General features: G+C 43.0%; 1 protein-coding gene across 1 annotated transcript in view; it reads right to left on the bottom strand.

Moving 5' to 3' along the window:
- The window catches only part of LOC118398987 (tax1-binding protein 1 homolog A-like), a 259,070-nt gene that overhangs the window by 27,812 nt on the left and 204,945 nt on the right, over positions 1–26,313 (bottom strand).

Raw genomic sequence — 26,313 nt, 5'->3', positions numbered from 1 at the left:
TCAAGGCTTTTAGAGCAGCAGCTGCACTAAAGTGATTTCTAGAGATGATGGTGATATGAAGGGAATCAAATGTAGATTTCACTGTACCGCCGAACCACTGCACGACCTCAATTAGCACTAATCGCAGGGCAGTGGTCGAAAGCACTGCATCGCAGTGCTAGCTGTGCCAAAGGAGACAGTCACCAGGCGCACAGTGTTTCCTCCGACACATTGGTGCGGCTGGCTTCCAGGTTGGATGGGCATTGTGTTAAGAAGCAGTGCGGCTTGGTAGGGTTGAGTTTCGGAGGACGCATGGCTCTCGACCTTCGCCTCTCCCGAGTTGGTATGGGAGTTGCAGCGACGAGACATGATTGTAACTACTACCAAATGGATACCATGAAATTGGGGAGAAAAAACTTTTCTTTTTTTTTAAATAACACTAATCGCTCGGCACTAAAAAAATGTCACCTTGCCATTGGATTTAGGTTACAAACTGGGTTAGAAAACGACTAAATTCCCTTACGTTGATTACTATTTGAAAATCCAATCAGTTTTCCACGTTATTTCAACGTCATCACATTGAATATTTTGTTGAAATTACATGTAAACAACATTGATTCAACCAGTTTTTACTCAGTGTGTAACGCTGGATCGTGTTACAGTGCTTTCCCTGTCTTATGCTGAGATTACATTACTGCAACATCCATGATCCCTGGCTTTCCGCTTACACAAGCACTTCTCCCGCCGAGAAATTACCAAGATAACCTATGCAAGGTGTGTGTGTGTTGTTTTTTGGGGGAGTGTGTGTGTGTGTGTGTGCGCGCGTGCATTTGTCATGCGTGCGTGTGTATAGGGGATGAGAGGTGGCTTGTTCTCTAGATTGGGGTTGTAATAGCTTGACGTAGGGCTCGAGACACAATGGGAAAACATGAGGAAATCCACTTAACCTATGACCCAGAGCGAGGGAAATGTAGAGAGAGAGAGAGAGAGAGAGAGAGAGAGAGAGAGAGAGAGAGAGAGAGAGAGAGAGAGAGAGAGAGAGCACTGAGTATCATCATAGAGACTAGCCCAGCATGAGCCTAGGCACAGCTCTCCTCTACTGTACGTCATATGTATGATGACTAAGCCCAGGCTATTTCCTACAGTCTATCTATGGGGTATATATACACAGTATAACACTGTGTGACAAAGCTAGGCTAGCATTGGCTTTGATTGGACTGGGAATGCAGCCAGGCAGTGTGATGCAGTACAGTGATACAGGCAGAGTCTGCAGGATGTTGGGGCTATCAGATATAACATGGCTACAGTGCACTGAGATGTGGGAGCAGCACAGTCATATTTCTTCTCTGATTTGGTGTTTGGTGGGTAATTGGTGTCTTGCTGTGAGAGCAGGCGACGGGTCTGTGAGCACGCTAGGGGGAGGGGAGGAGACACAATTCCCCTGGCAACTCTGCCAACCAACCACCACTGCCAGTGATATCCATCACCCCGTGGGCATGATTACCAGTACAAGCATCATACACCACTGGCAGTGCACCATACTCAAACAAACACACACACCTGTAAGTTCAAGTACAAAAACACACACCTCCCAGAAGTGATGAGGAAGTGCTGCTTGATACAGCCAACACACACACACACAGTGTAGGCCCTACACACTCACTGCCCCTGTAGCTGCTCAACTAAAAGACACATTTCAAAGGGAACTCCCCAAACTAACCTGACCTGTTCATTCCTTTCAGACACATGGTAGCAAGTATTTAGCGGATTTCTTTATTTCTGGCTTGGATGCCTGATTCTATTACTGCGACATAAGAGGAGATTGATTCCTCCCTTAAATAATTCCTCCCTTAAATAACTTGAGGCAGTAACTATAGCCTACTCAGCCAGTACTAAAACGAGCCGGCTGTATGCACCATCCAGAATACATACAAGTCACTTCCCAGGGCAGTGATGTTGAGTCCAATTCTATTATTATGACATCAAACGGTGGTGAGAAAATAGAAGCAGGTCTATAGTGGGTAGTAATAACACCTTTTATTTTATCATTTGTATTATTATCGAATGCTTTTCGTTTGCAGCAAAACTCTCCAAGGACCATGTATAAGAGTCCCCACTTTAAAACCCTCTCCTCGCGACGATGGTAACTACAATTCCATTACTGAAAGGTGGTGAGCCATTTCAAAGTGAATTAATAGATTCAAATACATTTCATTAGATTATACGGATTGCTTTTGATTGGTTCTGACTGGGGATAATAAGACCAATTGGAAAGGGTAAAATTGTGGGTAATTGAATTCCCTAGCTTCAGTAAAGACCTGGGCCCGAGCGCCTTTTAGATCATAATGAATCAGATTTCATGGAAAGGGAGGACCTGATCCTAGATAAGCACTGAGACGTTTTGAGAGTACAGGCCCAGCTCTCATCAAATAGCACTCCCATCTGGCTCTATGACGTTTGTTTGGAAAGACAAACACGCATTTGAGATATGGAGAAGAAATAGTGGTGATTATTTTTTTTTATAAGCAATTGTGCGTCTCCCCACGGACCTCCCGGTGGCAGCCGGCTGCGACAGAGCCTGGGCGCGAACCCAGAGTCTCTGGTGGCACAGCTCACGCTGCGATACAGTGCCCTAGGCCACTGCGCCACCCGGGGAGCGAAGGATGCTGGCCCATGTTGACTCAAATTCTTCCCACAGTTGTGTCAAGTTGGCTGGATGTCCTTGGGTGGTGGACCATTCTTGATACACAGAGGAAACTGTTAAGCATGAAAAACCCAGCAGCATTGCCGTTCTTGACACACTCAAACCGGTGTGCCTGGCACCTAACTACCATACCCTGTTTGAAGGCACTTAAATGTTTTGTCTTGCCCATTCACCCTCTGAATTGCACATACACAATCCATGTCTCAATGGTCTCAAGGCTTAACAATCCTTATTTAACATGTCTTCTGCACTTCATCTACACTGATTGAAGTGGATTTAACAAGTGACATCAATAAGGGATCATAGCTTTCACCTGGATTCACCCAACTGGTCAGTCTGTCACAGAAAGAGCAGGTGTTCCTAATGTTTTGTACACTCAGTGTACATAAACACAGTTTATTATGCGTTGTCCTCATGACAGACACTAGTAAGAGAACAATAGATGTCGATGTTTATCAGTATTCTGAACAACAGGGGAGAATTACCTTAATAAGAGAAGAAGGTGATTCATTCTAGATGGATGTTATTTCCATTTACGTGTGCATATGAAGCCCAAATTACTGTAACATGAGGAGAGAACCAGGTGTCTGAGCTCTAAGGGAGCTGGGATGGGAACGCAACCCCAGGCAAGAGCTTCTCGTCAGTTTACAGCAGCTCAGCAAGCAGTCTGGATCAATATCAGGAGAGCGTGTGCATTGATTATGTGTGTAAGTGATATGAGAGGGGGGTCGTTACACTGGGGGGTGAGGAGGTGGGCCGGGGGGAAGGTAATAGGAGTATAGTGGTGACCCTGATGAAGTGTGCTGCAGGTTAAAGAAGGATTTTTAAGGCTTGATACATGGATTATGTGTGTGCCATTCAGAGGGTGAATGGGCAAGACAAAAAATTTAAGGGCCTTTGAACAGGGTATGGTAGTAGGTGCAAAGTAGTGCTTAGCAATTAATGGGTTTTGAAGTTGGTTTGGTTTCAGGTCGATTATTAAAAGGTATATGTTGTATTTATTTTCTTTTTTTACATTAAATGTACTATGCATTATGGGGTTGAATGCTGTAACAACACAGAATGAAACAATTAATAAAAGTCCCATGATGTCAGTGACTGCCCATTACTGCTTACTAAAATATTTCCGTTGTGTATATTGCATTTGTTTTATTTGATTTCATTCCAAGTTATCATCTCTATAGAGCTGCTGCCTATACTGTCTGACAAAATCACTATTTTGTAATTCTCCAAAGTAAATAAGGCATACTTTTATGACTGCTGAATACCAACTATCAATCACTTTTACCGTGTATTTTCAGCTAGAGATACCTGCTAGGCAACAGCTGCTGTCTATATCACCTCATGATGGTGCATTCTTCCTTAACAGGCGTAAAATAAGCACAGACCGGACAGGTAGATGCGCAATGGATTGTGGTCATTGTAGTTAATTACCAGGTTTTATGTGCTAAACTATTTAGAATATTCACCTTTTGGAAACTACAACTCCCTACTACATCGCCAGTGGCAATTTTAGTATGTAAATCTTGGTGGGGCAAACAAAAATATATGGGATGCAAGCCAGCAAAGCCACTACACAACACTAATCAATACATGAATTGCACTATAACGGTGCCCACAAACTGTTAGGGCCTACATAAAGATGTCCCAACACCTTACCACTGCTACAGTTCATTCAGCCTCATTTACATAGCTGATATGGCTAACTTGCTTAAACAAATGTGCTTTCTACTGACAATTTAGATGTACAAACTATGGCATAAGGGGACGACAAGCGGATTAAGACATTGAGCGGGAGGCGACGGACGTAGTCAATATAACTATTTGTTCAGCACTTTTGTAATGTACAGCAACAGGATTCAGAACACGGGCCGTTCGTACATACAAACAGACAGCGAAAGCTTTTACGAAATTCGGTGATTACATTTTTCTAAAACAGGTTATAGGCAAACAATCACACACCGGCCATGAAAGATGTGTTTACAATACCGCGTTGGTGAAAATAGACCAAATTATTAGGGCGAGGCACATGGGCTACTAACAGCTTACTACACTTAGTATTACTTTCTGAGCTACAGTATACATATCTCTCTGGCATCCTACATCATTTATGAAGCAGCATAAGGTATTTTTAGACTCATGTCGTGATGTTCTTGGACAGGAAAGCGGCGCGGCAGTCATTCATGGGCAAATTTTGTCATCAAAGAGAAAGATGCCGGATTTACAATTCCGAGTTGAATGACCGTTCAAAACGTATTCTCCCAGTCGTAGCTCGTTTTTCCCGAGTTCCCAGTTGTCTTGAACTCACAGTTAGCCACTGATTCCTTCCAAAACCACTCATTATTGAATTTGCGATTTCCAACTTGTTGTGTAATGTTTATGGGGTGGGACGGCAGGTAGCCTAGTGGTTAGAGCATTGGACTAGTAACCGAAAGGTTGCAAGATCGAATCCCCGAGCTGACAAGGTAAAAATCTGTTGTTCTGCCCCTGAACAAGGCAGTTAACCCACTGTTCCTAGGCCGTCATTGAAAATAATAATTTGTTCTTAACTGACTTGCCTAGTTAAATAAAGGGGAAAAAATAATCAAATGGCCGATGAGCACCAAGAAATGTTATCTCTAATTTATCTTCATATGACAAGGATTGAATACGATCTGATTGTCGACAACTGCTAGCTAAGATTTTGAAAGTATGATGTTGACATGATCAGTCCAATCAAAGCTACTGTAGATATAATGTGATTTAATGTTATTCTGTGGCCAATGACCTAGAGCCTTCTTGGATGGGCACTTCTAATATAACTCCATGGCAGAACCCAAGGGGCAAAATTTTTCGAGCTCTAACCTTAGAATTGGGGATGACGTACTGTCCCATCAATGACAGAAAACTGAGCCAATCATGACAGAAAACTGAGCCAATCAGGCGCAACGCTCTGTATTTTCTGCTGGCTAGCCCTACCACCACAGAAAGCACTGAGCAAGGTTGAAAAATATTGAAATGAAGCGCCTGCATTTTGGGATGGGGATGACGTACTGTCCCATCAATGACAGAAAACTGAGCCAATCATGACAGAAAACTGAGCCAATCAGGCGCAACGCTCTGTATTTTCTGCTGGCTAGCCCTACCACCACAGAAAGCACTGAGCAAGGTTGAAACGCCTGCATTTTGGGGGGGTGGAACTCAATATTAGGAAGGTTTTCCTAATATTTTGAATACTCTTTTTCTGTGATCATACACAAATGTAAGCAAGGTTTGAAATGATTATGTTTTAGTAAAATACAGTTATATCTGTTTGGGCTTCTTGCAGTCAATTTGCAGTCTACAAATTATTTGTAATTATGTTCCAGCCCCCTGACCATCTGCTCAAGAAGAAAAAAATCCACCGGCTGAATCTAAATGATGATCCCTACTCTACGTAACCCAACCCACAGACCTGCTGCCTAGCCTGTCATCAGCTGCCATTCATCTGCATTGATTGTGACCTTGCTTCAGGCAGAGATACATGGAGAACATCTGTTTTAACATAACCCAATTACTCTCCATGGCTTTTAAAAGGGACAATTACAGCAGTACAGTGGGGAGCTTAGCTACCTCTCTCAGTGCAGCCCTGTGACTCGGATCAGTGGCATCAAAGTCCCATCAGAAACTCACAGTGTCCCTTAGGGGCTTGGAAATGGATGTCTTGATCTCCTTTCTTACCACATTGGTAGCTCAATGGGAGCTGCACTCTATAGAACATACACTTTAGAGTATGTATTGCTGAGGGAGGGTTGAGGAAGAGGGAAAAGTGAGGGGTGAATGGGGTAGGGGAGACGTGCCATGTGAAATACTGCAAGGACTGGTGCCTAGCACATGTAGGAATTATAGTGTGCTGACCCCTGCAAACTATGAGATTTGGATTGGGATAAATCTTTGGAAGTGCTGACCCTCACATTCCCACCTGGAAGCCCCACACCTCTACTTCTGAAATAATCCAAAGACCCCCTCCTCCCAACAAACACAAACCCCTGGCTGACCCCCTTCAGCACAGAGGTCATTGAGATGCAGAGCCATCATTGCATTCACTGAGTCTACCTGCTCACACCATGGCTATAGAAGGAGGGGGGGTTGGGTTGGAGTGGAGGTCGTGAGACAGGAAATCAGTGTCTGATTCATCACCTTGTTTTCAGGAGATCACATGGTGAGAAAGGCACGGGTGAAAATCCATGCAGGGAACAGCAGGTTATTTATTCACAGTGCTAAAAGTAGTGCTATATCCCTGGCCTGTAGATTATTGGCCCTATACTGGAAATACTCAAATGTGTATTGAGATACAGGTTGTAAAAGGAGAGGGACTGATAGGCTTTGAATATACAGTCAGGGTTTTCTTTTTCTAAGCTAAAGCCTACTACTTGTTAATGTTATCGAATTGGGTAAGTCACTCCAGCTCTATATGTGAGGATATCTGATAGCAAGCATGGGAATTGTGACGTTTATTGATCCATGACAAAGTCCGGTGGTCCTTAGGTTCTTTAACAGCAGTACAGACCGTTTGTGATCAACAGTGCGTGATGGACCCAAGTCATCAAAGGAAAGTGAAAACAGAAACAGTGGATTTATGAGTGAACTGGACCACGCGATCAATGGTTGTAACCGCTACAGAAAAATCCATACCTGTCCGGCAAAAAGAAAGCGAGCAACAACAACAAAAAAGAAAGAAAAAAGAAACACACCACCCTTCCCTGGGTGCCATCGCTCATTGTCACCATGCCGATTCCATTTCCTGCTGCCCCGGGCAAACCGGCGTCAGACAATTTTTCAGAAAGCACACATTTCATATGACAAAGGCCCCAGATTAATATGGAGCTCCTCTCCATGTTCCTCTCCTCACTCCTCCACCCCTCTTTGTCTTGAGCCCCTGTCTGGTGCCTGGGCGATTAGGATTTCCCTCCTAACGTGACGGATTTACAACGGGGGTGTCTGGTAGAGGTAGCCAGGGTGTGTGTGTGTGGCAGCGGGGAGGTGGGGGACACGGGGAACCACCGGCTCCTCACTCCAGGGTGCGGATAAAAAAAAAAAACAATTTACATCCTTATCACTGTTGAAAATTCCTGGAGTGTAAAATTGAATTGCGGTTTTACCCAGGAAAAGATAAGAAGGACGGGAAATGGACTGGAATAGCTACTGAGCGATTCCACGGAAACGGAATAATGCTCTGACTCAGATTTTTCACTTTAAAGTGTATGCCAAACAAAAATAATTGATTTCAAAGTTTAACAAACCATAAAACTATGAACAAGGACTACTTTGAATAGTAATTATTATTATCATTTTTTACACAGAAAACAAATAAAAATGCATTTACTGGAAGAACTATGCAAATGCAAAGTTTGGTAACAGAATTACGGTAAAACCTCCCTCAGTTTGTTTTATGTGACCACGTTTTCCAGAAACTCTTAAATACCTGCTCCGAATTCAGATTCAAAGATGTCTGAAGAAAGAATGGGGTGTCAGCTACAGTATGACATGACCCCTTAAGTTAGATATTATTGTTATTGAACTCCAGTCGGTGAAGTGGATTTACATCTGGTCGTGGAATTATGGTAACGGAATTACATCATGGGTCCCTGATCTGTACTATACAGATATTCATAATTATGGTTATGAACATCATCATCTTAATTGTAATGTATCCTGAGTAGGTACACAAAGGTAGAAATATGCAATGTTCTGATTTAGCATATTTGGGTATTATTCTACACACTGGCTATTATTTTAATAAGCTCCACCCCCAAACAAGACCACTTACTAAAACTGTTGTTACACTAAGGTTTTTATTATTTTATTTTGTTAGGGTTATTTTGCTCTTACTGTAGTACTGTAGGCCACTCCCGAGCGCCTGAGTGGTGCAACGTTCTAAGACACTGCATAGCAGTGCAAGCTATGTTGCTACAGATGCTGGCTCAATACCCGTGCTGGCCTTGCCTGGGAGACCCAAGACGTTTTTGGTTTTTCTCCTTCTAAAAACAGAAATAAATCATTCTAAATAACAAACTGGCTTTATTTACAAATTAGTAAGAATGTCTCACCCCATGTTCAAGAATGGCCTTTTTCTTGCCTATTTTACATTATTTGAAAACAAAAAAATCTCAGATACTTTAAACAAAGTGATTATTATTATTAATTTAGAATTATATAAAAGCCAGTTGGATATTCTCACAGATATATTATTAAACCTGTTATTAGCAGGACAATATATATTGGTCATATTGGTCATGGCTCCGGAGTGGCGCACAATGGGACTGCCTTGCAGTTCTCCATCTGTATCCACTAAAAGTGTGCGAGGTTCAAGTCATGAGGGCAGGGGGCACGGGATGGGCCACAGAGCCGTGCACAGAAGACCGATCTAGCCCATGGGGAAGGGAGGAGGAGGCCTGGAAACATTAGCAGGACAATATACCTTAACAACAGCTCTCTGTATTTTGATACTTTGTGGATGGGGGCTACCGCAACGCAAAATGCATTGCTACAGATGCAGGTTCAATACCAGAGCCGGCCGCGACTGGGAGACCCATGAGGTGGCTTTTGGTTTTAATTTAGAAACCTCCAATCCTCTATATGTAATTACTGGCGGAGAGTCTCATCATGTTTTTCAATATTCTGTAGGCCTACCATAGGTGACATGATTCTCACTAGTGTTGAGTAATGTGCTGTTAAAAGTGGTGTAGGTCTTCTTTATTTAATCAAATCAATTTTTATTTGTCACATACACATGGTTAGCAGATGTTAGTGCGAGTGTAGCGAAATGCTTGTGCTTCTAGTTCCGACAATGCAGTAATAACCAACAAGTAATCTAGCTAACAATTCCAAAACTACTACCTTATAGACACAAGTGTAAGGGGATAAAGAATATGTACATAAAGATACATGAATGAGTGATGGTACAGAGCGGCATAGGCAAGATACAGTAGATGGTATTGAGTGCAGTATATACATATGAGATGAGTATGTAAACAAAGTGGCATAGTTAAAGTGGCTAGTGATACATGTATTACATAAGGATGCAGTAGATGATATAGAGTACAGTATATACGTATACATATGAGATGAATAATGTTGGGAATGTAAACATTATATTAGGTAGCATTGTTTAAAGTGGCTAGTGATATATTTTACATCATTTCCCATCAATTCCCATTATTAAAGTGGCTGGAGTTGAGTCAGTGTGTTGGCAGCAGCCACTCAATGTTAGTGGTGGCTGTTTAACAGTCTGATGGCCTTGAGATAGAAGCTATTTTTCAATCTCTCGGTCCCAGCTTTGATGCACCTGTACTGACCTCGCCTTCTGGATGATAGCGGGGTGAACAGGCAGTGGCTCGGGTGGTTGTTGTCTTTGATGATCTTTATGGCCTTCCTGTGACATCGGGTGGTGTAGGTGTCCTGGAGGGCAGGTAGTTTGCCCCCGGTGATGCGTTGTGCAGACCTCACTACCCTCTGGAGAGCAGCCCGACAGGATGCTCTCGATTGTGCATCTGTAGAAGTTTGTGAGTGATTTTGGTGACAAGCCAAATTTCTTCAGCCTCCTGAGGTTGAAGAGGCGCTGCTGCGCCTTCTTCACGATGCTGTCTGTGTGGGTGGACCAATTCAGTTTGTCTGTCATGTGTACGCCGAGGAACTTAAAACTTACTACCCTCTCCACTACTGTTCCATCGATGTGGATAGGGGGGTGTTCCTTCTGCTGTTTCCTGAAGTCCACAATCATCTCCTTAGTTTTGTTGACATTGAGTGTGAGGTTATTTTCCTGACACCACACTCCGAGGGCCCTCACCTCCTCCCTGTAGGCCGTCTCGTCGTTGTTGGTAATCAAGCCTACCACTGTTGTGTCATCCGCAAACTTGATGATTGAGTTGGAGGCGTGCGCGGCCACGCAGTCGTGGGTGAACAGGGAGTACAGGAGAGGGCTCAGAATGCACCCTTGTGGGGCCCCAGTGTTGAGGATCAGCGGGGTGGAGATGTTGTAGCCTACCCTCACCACCTGGGGGCGGCCCGTCAGGAAGTCCAGTACCCAGTTGCACAGGGCGGGGTCGAGACCCAGGGTCTCGAGCTTGATGACGAGCTTGGAGGGCACTATGGTGTTAAATGCCGAGCTGTAGTCGATGAACAGCATTCTCACATAGGTATTCCTCTTGTCCAGATGGGTTAGGGCAGTGTGCAGTGTGGTTGAGATTGCATCATCTGTGGACCTATTTGGGCGGTAAGCAAATTGGAGTGGGACTAGGGTGTCAGGTAGGGTGGAGGTGATATGGTCCTTGACTAGTCTCTCAAAGCACTTCATGATGACGGAAGTGAGTGCTACGGGGGCGGTAGTCGTTTAGCTCAGTTACCTTAGCTTTCTTGGGAACAGGAACAATGGTGGCCCTCTTGAAGCATGTGGGAACAACAGACTGATTTAAAGAGCATATTGAAGTTAGAAGCAATACGATGAAGCAAGAGCCCACAACTATTTTTTGGCACCATTTCATGCTGCTCTGAGACAAGCATGGGGACTGGTCTTGATAAATCAATGAGATTTTTATTTTCACTTAATCTCCGTTTGGGCATTGGTTAGACTAGAATTAGAAAATTAGGGTGCAGAAATGTTATGCTCTTAGTGTAATCTTTATTTAACCAGGCAAGTCAGTTAGGAACAAATTATTATCTACAAGGATAGACCACTCCTTCCTCCCCATCGGGGAATTGAACCCCAGTCTCCCGTGTGCCCTGCCCGCATGACAAGGGATTATTTAGCTAAATAGCCCAGTACTCTACTCCCGACCGTCACGTTGTACAGCGACCTATTTTCCACTCCATCCTAATGGAAACACAGAGGGCTTTTAATTTTTCTTGGAATATAAACAACATAATATTAATAAAATTAATTAAGCAAGCACCTGTCAAAGGTTTGGACACACCTACTCATTCCAGGGTTTTTCTTTATATTTCTATTTTCTACATTGTAGAATAATAGTGAAGACATCACAACTATGAAATAACAAATATGGAATCAGTTAAGAACATATTTTATTTACAAGGACAGCCTACTCCTTCCTCCCCGTCGGGGAATTGAATCCCGGTCACCCGCGTGCCCGCATTCTTTAGTACAGCCATTATTGAAGGCTATGAAATGCTTCTCAAAGATGCCCTCTGGTGGTCAAAGTAGCACTAACTAGTATTAACGGTATCAGTGGTTCACTTAAATAACGAGCTGCACCGCAGTACCCTGCAACTTTTAAAGGAGGAACCACTGTAGTACAGCACAACATAGTAGAGTAGAGTTCAGTGCAGGAGAGTACAGTAAAGTATATTAAAGCAAATATGTAATAATTCCACTATTCAAATAGTATAATTAATTGTTGTTGTATATCTGGATATCCGAAATACATGTGTATTTTACTTTATAACCTGAGCACTGCTGGGAGAGGCTGGTGCTCTATTGCTGCAGCTGCGGAGGTGCCGGTGAGATGGGTGCGAGCAGACGGAGGCAGAGAGAGAGTGACGCTACAGCCAAGACTACCTAACTTGTAGCCGCCAAAATGTTATTTATCATCCCATTTAACAGTTTCTGTCTTGACTGGAGTAGCCTATAGCTAACTGTGCTAATTGAGGCCACATTTTGCGCATTCTACCTAACCCCATTCAGATAAAACAACAGCCTAAATGTTGGTTGCTCGTTGAGCCTACTCCTTCGCATTTCACTAACTTTTAATCGTGTCATTTTGTTCCATCTTGCATTTCACTGGTGAACTCTCACTACACTTGCTACACATTGAGCCTCTTTGCCGTTTTGATTGGCCAACATAAACAGCAAGATACACGTGAAGGCAACCGGACGTCAAGAAGTCTTTTTTATTGGGCGCACGTCATAAAAATTACATTGAAAAGTTAAAAAAAATAATAATAATAATAATTTGAAATGTCATGGTATATATATCCTTGTATGTAACAATTTCGTGCATGGAATAGCCTTCATTTCTCAGAACAAGAATAGAGACTGGCGAGTTTCAGAAAAAAGTTTTTTGTTTCTGGCCATTTTGAGCCTGTAATCGAACCCACAAATGCTGATGCTCCAGATACTCAACTAGTCTAAAGAAAGACAGTTTTATTGCTTCTTTAATCAGAACAACAGTTCAGCTGTGCTAACATAATTGCAAAATGGTTTTCTAATGATCAATTTTCAAATTATAAACTTGGATTAGCTAACAACGTGCCATTGGAACACAGGAGTGATGGTTGCTGATAATGGGCCTCTGTATGCCAATGTAGATATTCCATAAAACAATCAGCAGTTTCCAGCAACAATAGTAATTTACAACATTAACAATGTCTACACTGTATTTCTGACCAATTTGATGTTATTTCAAACACAAGGACATTTATAAGTGTCCTCGGGGCGGCAGCGTAGCCTAGTGGTTAGAGCGTTGGACTAGTAAAGGTTGCGAGTTCAAACCCCCGAGCTGACAAGGTACAAATCTGTCGTTCTGCCCCTGAACAGGCAGTTAACCCACTGTTCCCAGGCCGTAATTGAAAATAAGAATATGTTCTTAACTGACTTGCCTGGTTAAATAAAGGTAAAATTAAAAATAAAAATAAGTGACCCCAAAGTTATGAACAGTAGAGTGTACTTTACTGTGTTGTACTGTACTCTACTGTGCTGTAATGTCCAAACATGTGAAACATAGACTATGATTGGTTCAGATTTGGTCTGGATCAGAGTTCATTAGAATAACAAATGGCAAGTGTGTAGAATAATCCCAAAAATGCAACAGAAAAAAGGATATTGCATATTTCTACCTTTGTGTACCTATTCAGGATACATCAGCAATAAGACAATGGTATTAATTTCGCTAATTATGCATTTCTGTATAGTACAAATCAGGAAGAAGCAGTGCGGCTTGGCTGGGTTATGTTTCGGAGGACACACGGCTCTCAACCTTCGCCTCTCCCAAGTCCATATGGGAACTGCAGTGATGGGACAAGACTGTAACTACCAATTGGATACCACAAAAAAGGGGTATTAAAAAATAATAATATCTTTGAATCTTAATTTGAAACAGCAAGTTAACAGAAAACATGGTTGCACATACGCTGGGGTGCACATACACGTGGTGCATGCAAACACACACACACACACACACACACACACACACACACACACACACACACACACTGAAGACAAATGATAACAGACCCTCTATCTCTGCAGGACAAAGGGCAACGTTTTGCAGGCAGTGGGGTAGGCCTATAATGGGTGGAGATGAGAATCTGGCGAGATGCTTTCACCAGCGGCGTTGAGTTAAAGTGTGTTCACACTCCACTAGTAACAAACGATTGACAGAAAGGCCATTTGTCATTCCAGCCGGATTATTATTCAATGTTTTATTTATTTACATGATTAATTTATTGACTTATTCAAACCCCCTCGGTTACAGCCCACGGCTATCCTTACATATGCTAGGCATTCTTCGTTTCTCTGTAAGTTTGGAACTCAAAGGAGCAGTAAATAATAAACATTTCTCGAGGCAAAATGTTATGGAACAAGTTCTCTCTCACATACAGATAGACACCTTGAGCCCAATGAGACTTGGTGAGCATCTGTAGAAAAACCAAGACAACGGTCCTCCGATTTTCAGTGTGTTCCTTCTCAGTGAGATGAACTGCAGGCCTATTAGAGTCCTGTGATGTGAGAATAGATCTGGTTTACGACTCTCAGTGCCCTCTTAGCCACCTGCTGTTGCTGCTCTCTCTGTGACTCAGAGGTGAAGAGGTGTAAGAAACAGAATTTCAGCACACTGAAGATCATCTCAGAAAATAGCTCAATTCTAGGGCCATTTTGAGCAGTTACAGAAACAGTTGTGAGAGAGGTCTATAAGGTACTGCTTCTCACTGCTGGATGTGTCACTACAGAAACCCTGGTTCAAATCCAGGCTGTATCACAACAGGCAAGTCAGTGAAGAACAAATTGTTATTTACAATGACGGCCTAACCCGGACGACGCTGGGCCAATTGTGCTCCGCCCTATGGTACTCCCAATCACGGCCAGATGTGATACAGACTGAATTGAGGTTGCCCTGGCGGCAAAAAAAAAGGGGGGGGGGGGTCCTAATGAAGGTGTTCCTAATGTTTGGTATATTCAGTGTATATTTCAGCCAAGACGCGCTTAACGCTAGTAGCAATGCTCTCCCCCACACCCGCTACTCTTGCCACCACGACTGAAAAGAAATCTGAGGGGAAACACTGGTGTGTGTATTTAATAGAAGGAGAGAGAAATAGCGGGAGAGACAGCGAGAGAGAGAAAGAACGTGTTGGTGTTCGTCCATACATGCATGTGTTTGTAGACAGTGTATTAGGACACAACATAGGTTGGTGAGGAAATCCCATCCCTTTATAACAGAACAAGGCTACAGCACCTGTTCATCCCCAGACCACCTCCTCTGATCCATTCTGAACACTCACTCCCAGACAGGAATAAGGCCCTGGTGCGAGTCAGACAGCCTGGTCCTCACACATCCCTCATACACCCTGCTGAGTGTGTTACACACAACAGCAGTGTGGGTTTTAGCCATCCAGGCTAGCAGTGGAAACGGTTGGAAAGATGGTCTGTGGTGCTATGGTTGGTTAGTAGAAAAGCCAAAACTATAATATACTACTCCACCATATTAACAGTTGGGCTATTCCACAGTAAACACAACTGCAGTAAAGGAAACACTTAAAATACAGTGCGTTCATAAAAATATTCAGACCCCTCAACTTTTTCCACATTTTGTTATGTTACAGCTTTTCTCTGAAATAAAATAGTTTTTTTTCTGCATTGGCTTGGCTGTGTGCTTGGGGTTGTTGTCCTGTTGGAAGGGGAACCTTTGCCCCAGTCTGAGGTCCTGAGCAGTCTGGAGCAGGTTTTCATCAAGGATCTCTCTGTACTTTTCTTCATCCATCTTTCCCTCGATCTTGACTAGTCTCTCAGTCCCTTCCGCTGAAAAACATCCCCACAGCATGATGCTGCCACCCCCATGCTTCGCCGTAGGGATGGTGCCAGGTTTCCTCGAGACGTGACGCTTGACATTCAGGCCAAAGAGTTCAATCTTGGTTTCATCAGACCAGAGAATCTTGCTCCTCATGGTCTGAGAGTCTTTAAGGTGCCTTTTGGCAAACTCCAAGTGGGCTGTCATGTACCTTTTATCTCCACAGAGGAACTCTGGAGATCTGTCAGAGTGACCCTCGGTTAACTCCCTGATGATGTCCGTACTCCCCCATTTGCTCAATTTGGCCGGGCGGACAGCTCTAGGGAGAGTCTTGGTGGTTCCAAACTTCTTACATTTAAGAACGATAGAGGCCACTGTGTTCTTGGGGACCTTCAATGCTGCAGAAATATTTTGGTACCCTTCCCCAGATCTGCCCCTCGACACAATCCTGTCTCAGAGCTCTACGGACAGTTCCTTCAACCTCATGGCTTGGTTTTTGCTCTGACATGTACTGTGAACTGTGGGACCTTATATAGACAGGTGTGTGCCTTTCCAAATCATGTCCAATAATAATAATAATAATAATAATAATAATAATATAATAATATAATAATAATAATATAATAATAATAATATATGCCATTTAGCTGACGCTTTTATCCAAAGCGACTTACAGTCATGTGTGCATACATTCTACGTATGGGTGGTCCCGGGAATCGAACCCACTACCCTGGCGTTACAAGCGCCATGCTCTACCAACTGAGCCACAGAAGGACCAATGAATTGAATTTACCACAGGTGGACTCCAATCAAGTTGTAGAAACATCTCAAGGATGATACATTTGAACTAGGACGCACCTGAGCTCCATTTCGAGTCTCATAGCAAAGGGTCTTAAAACCAATGCAAATAAGGTATTTGTTTTTAATTTTTTATACATTTGCAAACATTTCCAAAAACCTGTTTTCGCTTTGTCATTATGGGGTATTGTGTGTATATTGATGAGACATTTTGTTTTTTTAAATACATTTTAGAATAAGGCTGTGACGTAACAAAATGTGGAAAAAGTCAAGGGTCCGGAATACTTTCCGAATGCACTGTATATGCCAAACAAAAACCATTGATTTCAAAGTTTAACAAACCACACAACTATATGCACAAGCACTACTTTTAATAATGTTCACTGAACATTTTACAAAAATACATATTTACTGGAATAATTGTGCAAATGCAAAGTTTGGTAAACAGAATTTCAGTACAATCTCCCCCCGTTTGTTTGTGTGACCATGTCTTCCAAATATTTGCTCTGAAATAAGATTCAAAGATGTCCACAGAAAAAAAGGGGATTACCTATGTGACATGATAGGTTGACTTTTAAAAAATGATTTTGGTTATTGAATTATTAAAAGGTAGAAATATGCAATATCCTCCTTATTCTACATACTGGCTATTATTTTAATGAGTTCCGCATCTGCCACCGAACCAAAAAAATCAGTCAATTGAAATATAATCAAAAAGGTCCTAATCTATGGATTTCATATGACTGGGCAACTGCGCAGCCATGGGTGCGAGGGCAGAGGCCCACCCACTTGGAAGCCAGGCCCAGCCATTGGGGAGCCAGGCCCAGCCAATCAGAATACATTTTTCCCCACAAAATGCCTTTATTACAGACAGAAATACTTCTCAGTTTTATCAGCTGTCCGGGTGGCTGGTCTCATACGATCTCGCAGGTGAAGAAGCCAGATGTGGAGGTCCTGGTCTGGCATGGTTACACGTGGTCTGCGGTTGTGCGGTAGGTTGGACGTACTGCCAAATTCTCTAAAACATCACTGGAGGTGGCTTATGTTAGAGAAATTAACATTCAATTCCCTGGCAACAGCTCTGGTGGACATTCCTGCAGTCAGCATGCCAATTGCACGCTCCCTCAAAACTTGAGACATCTGTGGCATCGTGTTGTGTGACAAAACTGCACATTTTAGAGTGGCCTTTTATTGTCCCCAGCACAAGATGCACCTGTGTAATGCTTATGCTGTTTAATTCAGCTTCTTGATATGCCACACCTGTCAGGTTGATGGTTTATGTTGGCAAAGGAGAAATGCTCAATAACAAGGATGTAAACAAAATTGTGCACAAAATTTGAGAGAAATAAAGCTTTTTGTGCATATGGAATATTTCTGGGATCTTTTATTTCAGCTGATGAAACATGGGACCAACACTTCACATTGCGTTTATATTTTTGTTCAGTGTAGTTGCCAGGGGTCTTCACTTCATCATTTTTCATTTTGTAGAATGGAAAATGGTTGACAAATGTACAGTACCAGTCAAAAGCTTGGACACACCTACTCATTCCAGAGTTTTTCTTTATTCTTACCATTTTCTACATTGTACAATTAGTTTATGCTTGGAAGGCATCAGATGAAGCTTGTTGCAGTCTGAGTTGTTTTAGTTCAAATGTGAAACTGTTGGAGACTGAGGAGACTTGTAACATCAAGGTAGTTAACAAAATAACTTGGCTGACGCTAGCTAATTCATATTTTTTATTTACAGTACCAGTCAAATGTTTGGACACACCTACTCATTCAAGGGCTTTTCTTTATTTGTATTATTTTCTACATTGTATAATAATAGTGAAGACATAACTATGAAATAACACATATGGAATCATGAAGTAACCAAAAGTGTTAAACGAATAAAAAAATTATATCAGATATTCTTCAAAGTAGCCACCCATTGCCTTGATGACAGCTTTGCACACGCTTGGCATTCTCTCAACCAGCTCATTGAGGCAGTCACCTGGAATGCCTTTCAATTAACCGGTGTACCTTCTTAAAAGTTCATTTGTGGAATTTATTTCCTTCTTAATGAGTTTGAACAAATCAGGTGTGTTGTGACACTGTAGGGGTGGTATACAAAATATAGCCCTATTTGGTTAAAAAAAACAAGTCCATATTATGGCAGCTCAACTAAGCAAAGAGAAACAACAGTACATCGTTACTTTAAGACATGAAAGTCCGTTAATCTGGAAAATGTCAAGACCTTTGAAAGTTTCTTCAAGTGCAGTCGCCAAAAACCATCAAGCTCTATGATGAAACTGGCTATCATGAGGACTGCCAAATATATTTTGATTTGTTTAAAACTTTTTTGGTTACTACATGATTCCATATGTGTTATTTCATAGTTTTGATGTCTTCACTATTATTCTACAATGTAGAAAATAGTACAAATAAAATAAAAACCTTGAATGAGTAGGTGTGTCCACATTTTTGACTGGTACTGTATATATGCCTTAATTTCTCAAAAATATAAACTCTTAGCTTTCATTTTACACTCAATTTGACATCCTCCTATGAACTTCATGTTGTTGGTCATGGGTCCTTTTACATGGAGATGACCAATTACTATTATGCCGTATTTTAATCACAAATGTCATTTGACCATTACTGAACCATTGACTCATCGCTACTGAGCTTTACTGCATTGTGTAAGAGGGTGGTTGAGGAAGACTGGGTACAGTGAACAAACACACACTGGTCTTCTGGAAGGGACCATTGACCCTTCACAGGAACTCAGGAAGTGAAGGAAGGTCATCTGAGCTGTCCTTTCTGTGACAGAGCATGCCAAAATGGATGTGTGAGGAGAGGGGATAGGTTGATGAGGCCAACCAGACAATCCCCTGGTCCAGGACCAAGAGCATCCCACCAGCCCCTGCCACCTGTCCTTCACCCTCCCTCCGGGATGTGGAGTGGGGGCCTGACAGATGGTGCTGAGGGGCCAACCGGCACCAGAGTCCTGACTGGTGCTTCCCCGATCACCAATCCCCAAGCCCCAGCTCCAGTCCCGAACCCACTTCCACCCCCCTCCCCTACCTAAACCCCTAAGCCCCAGAGTTTGTCAGTGCCGCCTGGCTGGTCAAACACAGTCCCTACCCAAAATGGCTCCCCTGTTTCCTTTCCTCTTTGCTTGGTGCATCAGCAGCTGCCTGGTCTGTTAGCAAATGTTGCTAGCTTAGTGCTAGCGACCTGAAAAGACCTCTGCTCATAGTTATCTCTAAAGGATTTCTATGCCACTGTCGCATCGCTGGTCCGTCTTTGTAATTAAATACTAAGATGGGAAAGGTTTTTGTGGCTATACGGTAACTGTTTCTACAATGGTCACGAGAAGAGGAAGAGCTAATTCTCAAAAAATATGGTTCCATTTGAGTGAAACGTCAATGACCATTTCCCCCAATGGAGGACACCTCCATGTAAAGCTTATTGATGATATCCAACCCAGTTATGCAATCTCCTCACTTATTTGCACTGCAGGATCTGCACAGGGGGATGGTAGATAATGAATGGGTGGATAATGGCTACAGTAGGCTCTAAATAAATCACACAAGGCTGGCCGTTTGTCATCATGCCATTCTACCTCCCTGATATTAACATTCAATTAGTTTCAGATAGTAGCAGCCGAGCGCTGTTGACACTCACTCAATCAAAGCCTGTCAGCGACAATTCACAGCCCTCTCAACTTGCTATATCTGGGCTACAAACCAACAAGCCAAGAGTACAGCTATGTAGTAGTGTGCTGTACAAGAACGTGAAGGGGACCAATCGAGGAAGTGATTACTCTGCCTAATGGATTTCTCAACCTGCGGGTCGAAATGCAGCGTCAAAGGAATATTTCATCAGTTTGAGAAAGACAGCTCATCATTCAAATCTGATCATATGCACACCGCAAATTATCACTCAAGAGGGGAATATGGCCTAAGAGGTGAAGCATATTTCACTGGCGGCGATACCTCACCTGGGTGCTGAATGACAGAGAGGCTGTTTGCTAACTGTTGTTAGCTACAGTATGTGAATGATAATAAGCAGCATTGGCTGTCTGCAGTGAGAAAGGGAAAGCGAGACACCTAGTCAGCTGTACAACTGAATGCATTCAAATGAAATGTGTCTTCCGCATTTAACCCAACCCCTCTGAATCAGAGAGGTGCCGGGCGGGCTGCCATAATCGACATCTAACTGCCTTACTCAGTGGTAGTTAGCACAGATGTTGGAGGCTGTATGAACATGTTGGCGAACCCGGGGAGAATGTGACCCCAGTGACCTCGGCCATATGGCCAGAACGAGCCACTGTTTCAGCAATGAGAATATACAGTCATGAGATATTAAGTGATGCAATCCTTACTTTTTTTTCACCTTTATTTAACCAGGTAGGCCAGTAGGCCAGGTAGGCCACAACTGCGACCTGGCCAAGATAAAGCAAAGCAGTGTGACACAGGCAACAACACAGGGTTACACATGGAATAAACAAACATACAATCAGTAACACAAAAAATCTATATACAGTGTGTGCAAATGAGGTACGATTAGGGAGGTAAGGCAATAAATAGTCATTACAATTTAGCAATTAACACTGGAGTGATAGATGTGCAGAAGATGAATGTGCAAGTAGAGATACTGGGGTGCAAAGGAGCAAAAAAATACAAATAACAATATGGGGATGAGGTAGTTGGATGGGCTATTTACAGATGAGCTATGTACAGATGCAATGATATGTGAGCTGCTCTGACAGCTGATGCTTAAAGCAAGTGAGGGAGACAGTCTCCAGCTTCAGTGATTTTTGCAATTCGTTCCCGTCATTGGCAGCAGAGAATTGGAAGGAAAGGCGGCCAATGGAGGAATTGGTTTTGGAGGTGACCAGTGAAATAGACCTGCTGGAGCGCGTGCTACGGGTGGGTGCTGCTATAGTGACCAGTGAGCTGAGATATGACGGGGCTTTACCTAGCAAAACCTTAGAGACCTGGAGCCAGTGGGCTTGGCAACAAATATGAAGCGAGGGCCAGCCAACAAGAGCATACAGGTCGCAGTGGTGGGTGGTATATGGGGCTTTGGTGACAAAACGGATAGCACTGTGATAGACTGCATCCAATTTGCTGAGTAGAGTGTTGGAGGCTATTTTGTAAATGACATCGCCAAAGTCAAGGATCGGTAGGATAGTCAGTTTTACGAGGGTATGTTTGGCAGCATGAGCGAAGGATGCTTTGTTGCAAAATAGGAAGGAAATTCTAGATTTAACTTTGGATAGGAGATGCTTAATGTGAGTCTGGAAGGAGAGTTTACAGTCTAACCAGACACCTAGGTATTTGTAGTTGTCCATATATTCTAAGTCTGAACCGTCCAGAGTAGTGATGCTGGACGGGCAGACAGGTGCAGGCAGCGATCGGTTGAATAGCATGCATTTAGTTTTACTATCATTTAAGAGCAGTTGGAGGCCACGGAAGGAGAGTTGTATGGCATTGAAGCTCGTCTGGAGCTTAGTTAACAGTGTCCAAAGAAGGGCCAAAAGTATACAGCATGGTGTCGTCTGCGTAGAGGTGGATCAGGGAATCACCAGCAGCAAGAACGACATCATTGATGTATACAGAGAAAAGAGTCGGCCCGAGAATTGAACCCTGCGATACCCCCATAGAGACTGCCAGAGGTCCGGACCACAGGCTCTCCGATTTGACACACTGAACTCTGTCTGAGAAGTAGTTGGTGAACCAGGCAAGGCAGTCATTTGAGAAACCAAGGCTGTTGAGTCTGCCGATAAGAATGTGGTGATTGACAGAGTATTAAGCCTTGGCCAGGTCGATGAATACGGCTGCACAGTATTGTCTTTTGTCGATGGCGGTTATGATATCGTTTAGGACCATGAGTGTGGCTGAGGGGCACCCATGACCAGCTCGGAAACCAGATTGCATAGCGGAGAAGGTACGGTGGGATTCGAAATGGTCGGTGATCTGTTTGTTAACTTGGCTTTCGAAGACCTTAGAAAGGCAGGGTAGGATAGATATAGGTCTGTAACAGTTTGGGTCTAGAGTGTCTCCCCCTTTGAAGAGGGGGATGGCCGCGGCAGCTTTCAATCTTTGGGGATCTCAGACGATACGAAAGAGAGGTTGAACAGGCTAGTAATAGGGGATGCAAAAATTGTGGTGGATAATTTTAAAAAGAGAGGGTCCAGATTGTCTAGCCCAGCTGATTTGTAGGGATCCAGATTTTGCAACTCTTTTAGAACATTAGCTATCTGGATTTGGGTGGAGAAATGGGGAGGCTTGGGCAAGTTGCTGTAAGGCATAATCTATGGTAGGATGTGAATACAGTGGAGGTAAACCTAGGCATTGAGTGATGATGAGAGAGGTTTTGTCACTAGAGACACCAATTAAACCAGGTGAGGTCACCGCATGTGTGGGAGGTGGAACAAAAGGGCATATTGAGCAGGGCTGGAGGCTCTGCAGTGAAATAGGATAATAATCACTAACCAAAACAGCAATGGACAAGACATATTGACATTAGGGAGAGGCATGCGTAGCCAAGTGATCATAGGGACCAGTGAGTAGCTAGGCGAGCTATGCCTATAGCTTACAATAGCATACTACACACTGGTAAAGCAAAGGGTACAGTGAACAAACGCACACTGGTCTTCTGGAAGGGACCATTGAACCTTCACAGGAACTCAGGAAGTGAAGGAAGGTCATCTGAGCTGTCCTTTCTGTGACAGAGCAGATCCTTTCAAAGATCCAAAGACTAGATCGTATTGCCTTGTGTCCATTGTTACATACTGGCCCGATTATTTATTACAGGATCACTTAAAGCACTGTTATAGATAGGCATGTTTGCCAATTACCATGCATAACTATTTGGTTGTTCATATGAATGCCTGTGTGCTCTCTAAATGTATCTCAACATTAAGAGCCCAAGAGGCTCTTTAAAAGACCATCTAATAGGAGAATAAACACAAACATGTATGATGTAGGCTTCCCCTCCCATCTCGTCCATCCCCACATCTTAACTCATTAGGCTGCTATTACCCTTAACAATAGACCATACAGAAGCACATACGATCACAACAAAAATGTCTCATTATCCTGGAAGAGAACACACACTAAACCAGTCTCAAAACACGTTTAATGAGCAGCACAATCTAGCCTACAGAGCAGAGTAGATGCATTAGCAAACAAAACCAAAGGGTTTGATTGGGCAATTAGGCTGTATCTGAATACCCATACTTGCGTTCTAAATAGTAGGCTTTTTTTTTGGTGAGCAAAAAAAGAAAATTAGCCTAGAAACCATGTCAGGATTTTGTGTGTGTTCATTCAAAAAGCTAGCCTGTATTCTGCTCTCAGATGTCAGGGCTGCAATAGGGAAAGCCAGCCTAAACTTCAGCTGTGGAAACTCTCAAAGCAAATATATTATTTAGCTTCCCTCTCTGATGTGAATAAAGCAACAACAACAAAAAATCACCCTTGTAGAGCAAGATCGTTTACACTTTACAGTATGATCAAAATGACATTTTATTACGTTGACACCTGGATTTGTTTAATGGGGATGTTTGGCTTCCCATGCTCCTCCATCAAAATGTCTCACTCTAAAGTGCTACCAATATGAAACCATTATACTGTGTCTTGGTTTGCACTATCAGTGAACTAAAGTCAACACCTCAACAGCATATGCTCTTTTTTCCCCTCGGCATAACGCTGATCCTATAAATCAAACAGTTTCCACAGAAACCCTGTGTGAGGGCAGAATGTAAATCAAGAGAGACTTTTTTTTGAATAACCTTGAAGAAACGGGTTTGTAGAGCTCTCCCGAGAACTCCATGTGAGGCACAGAGGTAGACATGTTAGGAAATGCCAACGTATACTTCGAACCTCGTTAGTCAAAGATCAGCAAACAGTTCCTTCGACTGCTCTGGCAGTTCTCCAATAAATCCACCAGCCGAGTGCCTTGTTCAAACACTGAGCTCTCGCAGGCGTTTGAACTTGATTTTCAGACCTGAAATCACTCTGACTCAGACTCAATTCACAGGGGCTAAAAGCACACTGAAAAGACCAGTGTGCACGACACTGAAGTTGAATCTGTGATGACGCGGCTCGACACGGTTGAGCTCTCTGCAGTAGCTGAGTATAGCAGGAAAGGCAGACTGGCACCATCCATGCTCCTCTGAATAACTTTTAGGGGGCTAAACAAACAAACTTAAGTCCCATACCTTTCAAGGCCAAGCACAACATGAATATTACATTTAATCAGACTCTTGCCATGTTGAGGACACACTTAAAATCACACAACCCACACGGATGCGCATTGGGCACCCAAACACACACTCATTCGGCACACTTTACCATGGTCTAGGAAAACAAAAATGTCTTCCCTATATCTAGACTACATCTTTGTTTTTCATTACTATATCCCAAGGACTCCCCCCCTAATTCAATGAATGCCAATGCACCACATTCCCAACGATCACCCCACAGGATCTCTTTGAGCATTGCTTCAGTTGATTAGATCAACGCACTCCCAGTCCTTTCTCATGTAATACTCCGCTTTGCCATGTATCCAATGATTGCCACTCAATGAACATTAATATTCCGTGGGGTGAGACACATACGCCGAGGCAGAATCTACAAAGTGAACAGTATCCAATTACCTCAACCAGGGGGTAAGTATCTGGTTGTGGATCTGGAGCTCACACAGCCCAGGTAATTGGAGGGACACTGAGGCGTGCTACACAGGAACCTGAAATAATTCCTCAACAATGGGATCCCACCGCTCACATCCCTACCTTGGTGCTTTAAATGTATTCAAGACCGTCAATGTCCATGAACCATCTGGCTCTATCTAGCAGGCTCCCAGTCCAGCTAGCCTCCCCGGAGATACCAAAAAGTCTCCTCTCATGGCTGTCTCATCTTGCATTGATGATATTGCCAAGTTGGTGGCTGAGACAGGGATAGAGGAAGTATCAGTTTTACAGACAGCACATGACACATGTCGATACCACATCAGGCATTCAGGAGATAAAAACACCCATTATGAGCAGAATCACAGGAAATAGTGGTGTGGAGGCTGTGCTTTGGCAAAGTGTGTGGGGTTGTATCCTGCCTGGTTGGCCCTGTCCCGGGGGTATCGTCAGACGTAGCCACAGTGTCTCCCAACCCCTCCTGTCTCAGCGTCCAGTATTTCTGCTGCAATAGTTTATGTGTCGGGGGCTAGGGTCAGTCTGTTATATCTAGAGTATTTCTCCTGTCTTATACTGTGTCCTGTGTGAATTTAACCTCCACCGGATCAGTGTCCCTATACCGGGACGGTTGAGCTAACGTGCCCTAATGCAATTAGCATGACGTTGTAAGTAACAAGAATATTTCCCAGGACATAGACATGTCTTATATGGGCAGAAAGCTTAAATTCTTGTTACTCTAACTGCACTGTCCAATTTACAGTAGCTATTACAGTAAAAAAACACCATGCTATTGTTTGAGGAGTGCACAACAACAACAAAAACTTATCACGGCAAATGGTTTGATAGATTCACCTCAAGGTAAATAATGTGCTTACATTCAGTAATCTTGCTCTGATTTGTCATCCTGAGGGTCCCAGAGATAAAAATGTAGCATAGTTTCGTTTCAAATGTAGGAACTGGCCATCTAGATGTGTGAAAGTTGGTGTATAAGCTAATGATCCATCATGTATGACATTCCTGGGAGTGTGTAAACTTAAAGTGTTGTATTACCATATAATATTTGTATGTTCTCTATAGTTATGTACTTGAAAATGTATCAATTGACCAATTCGGCACATTTGGGCAGACTTGATACAAAATATTGTCCAGTATTGCAATGCTTCACTGGACCAATC

This window comes from Oncorhynchus keta, chromosome 20 (genome assembly GCF_023373465.1).
Source record: "Oncorhynchus keta strain PuntledgeMale-10-30-2019 chromosome 20, Oket_V2, whole genome shotgun sequence".
Lineage (NCBI taxonomy): Eukaryota > Metazoa > Chordata > Actinopteri > Salmoniformes > Salmonidae > Oncorhynchus > Oncorhynchus keta.
The sequence above is the reverse complement of the archived record's forward strand: the minus strand, read 5'-3'. Positions and strand labels throughout refer to the sequence as shown.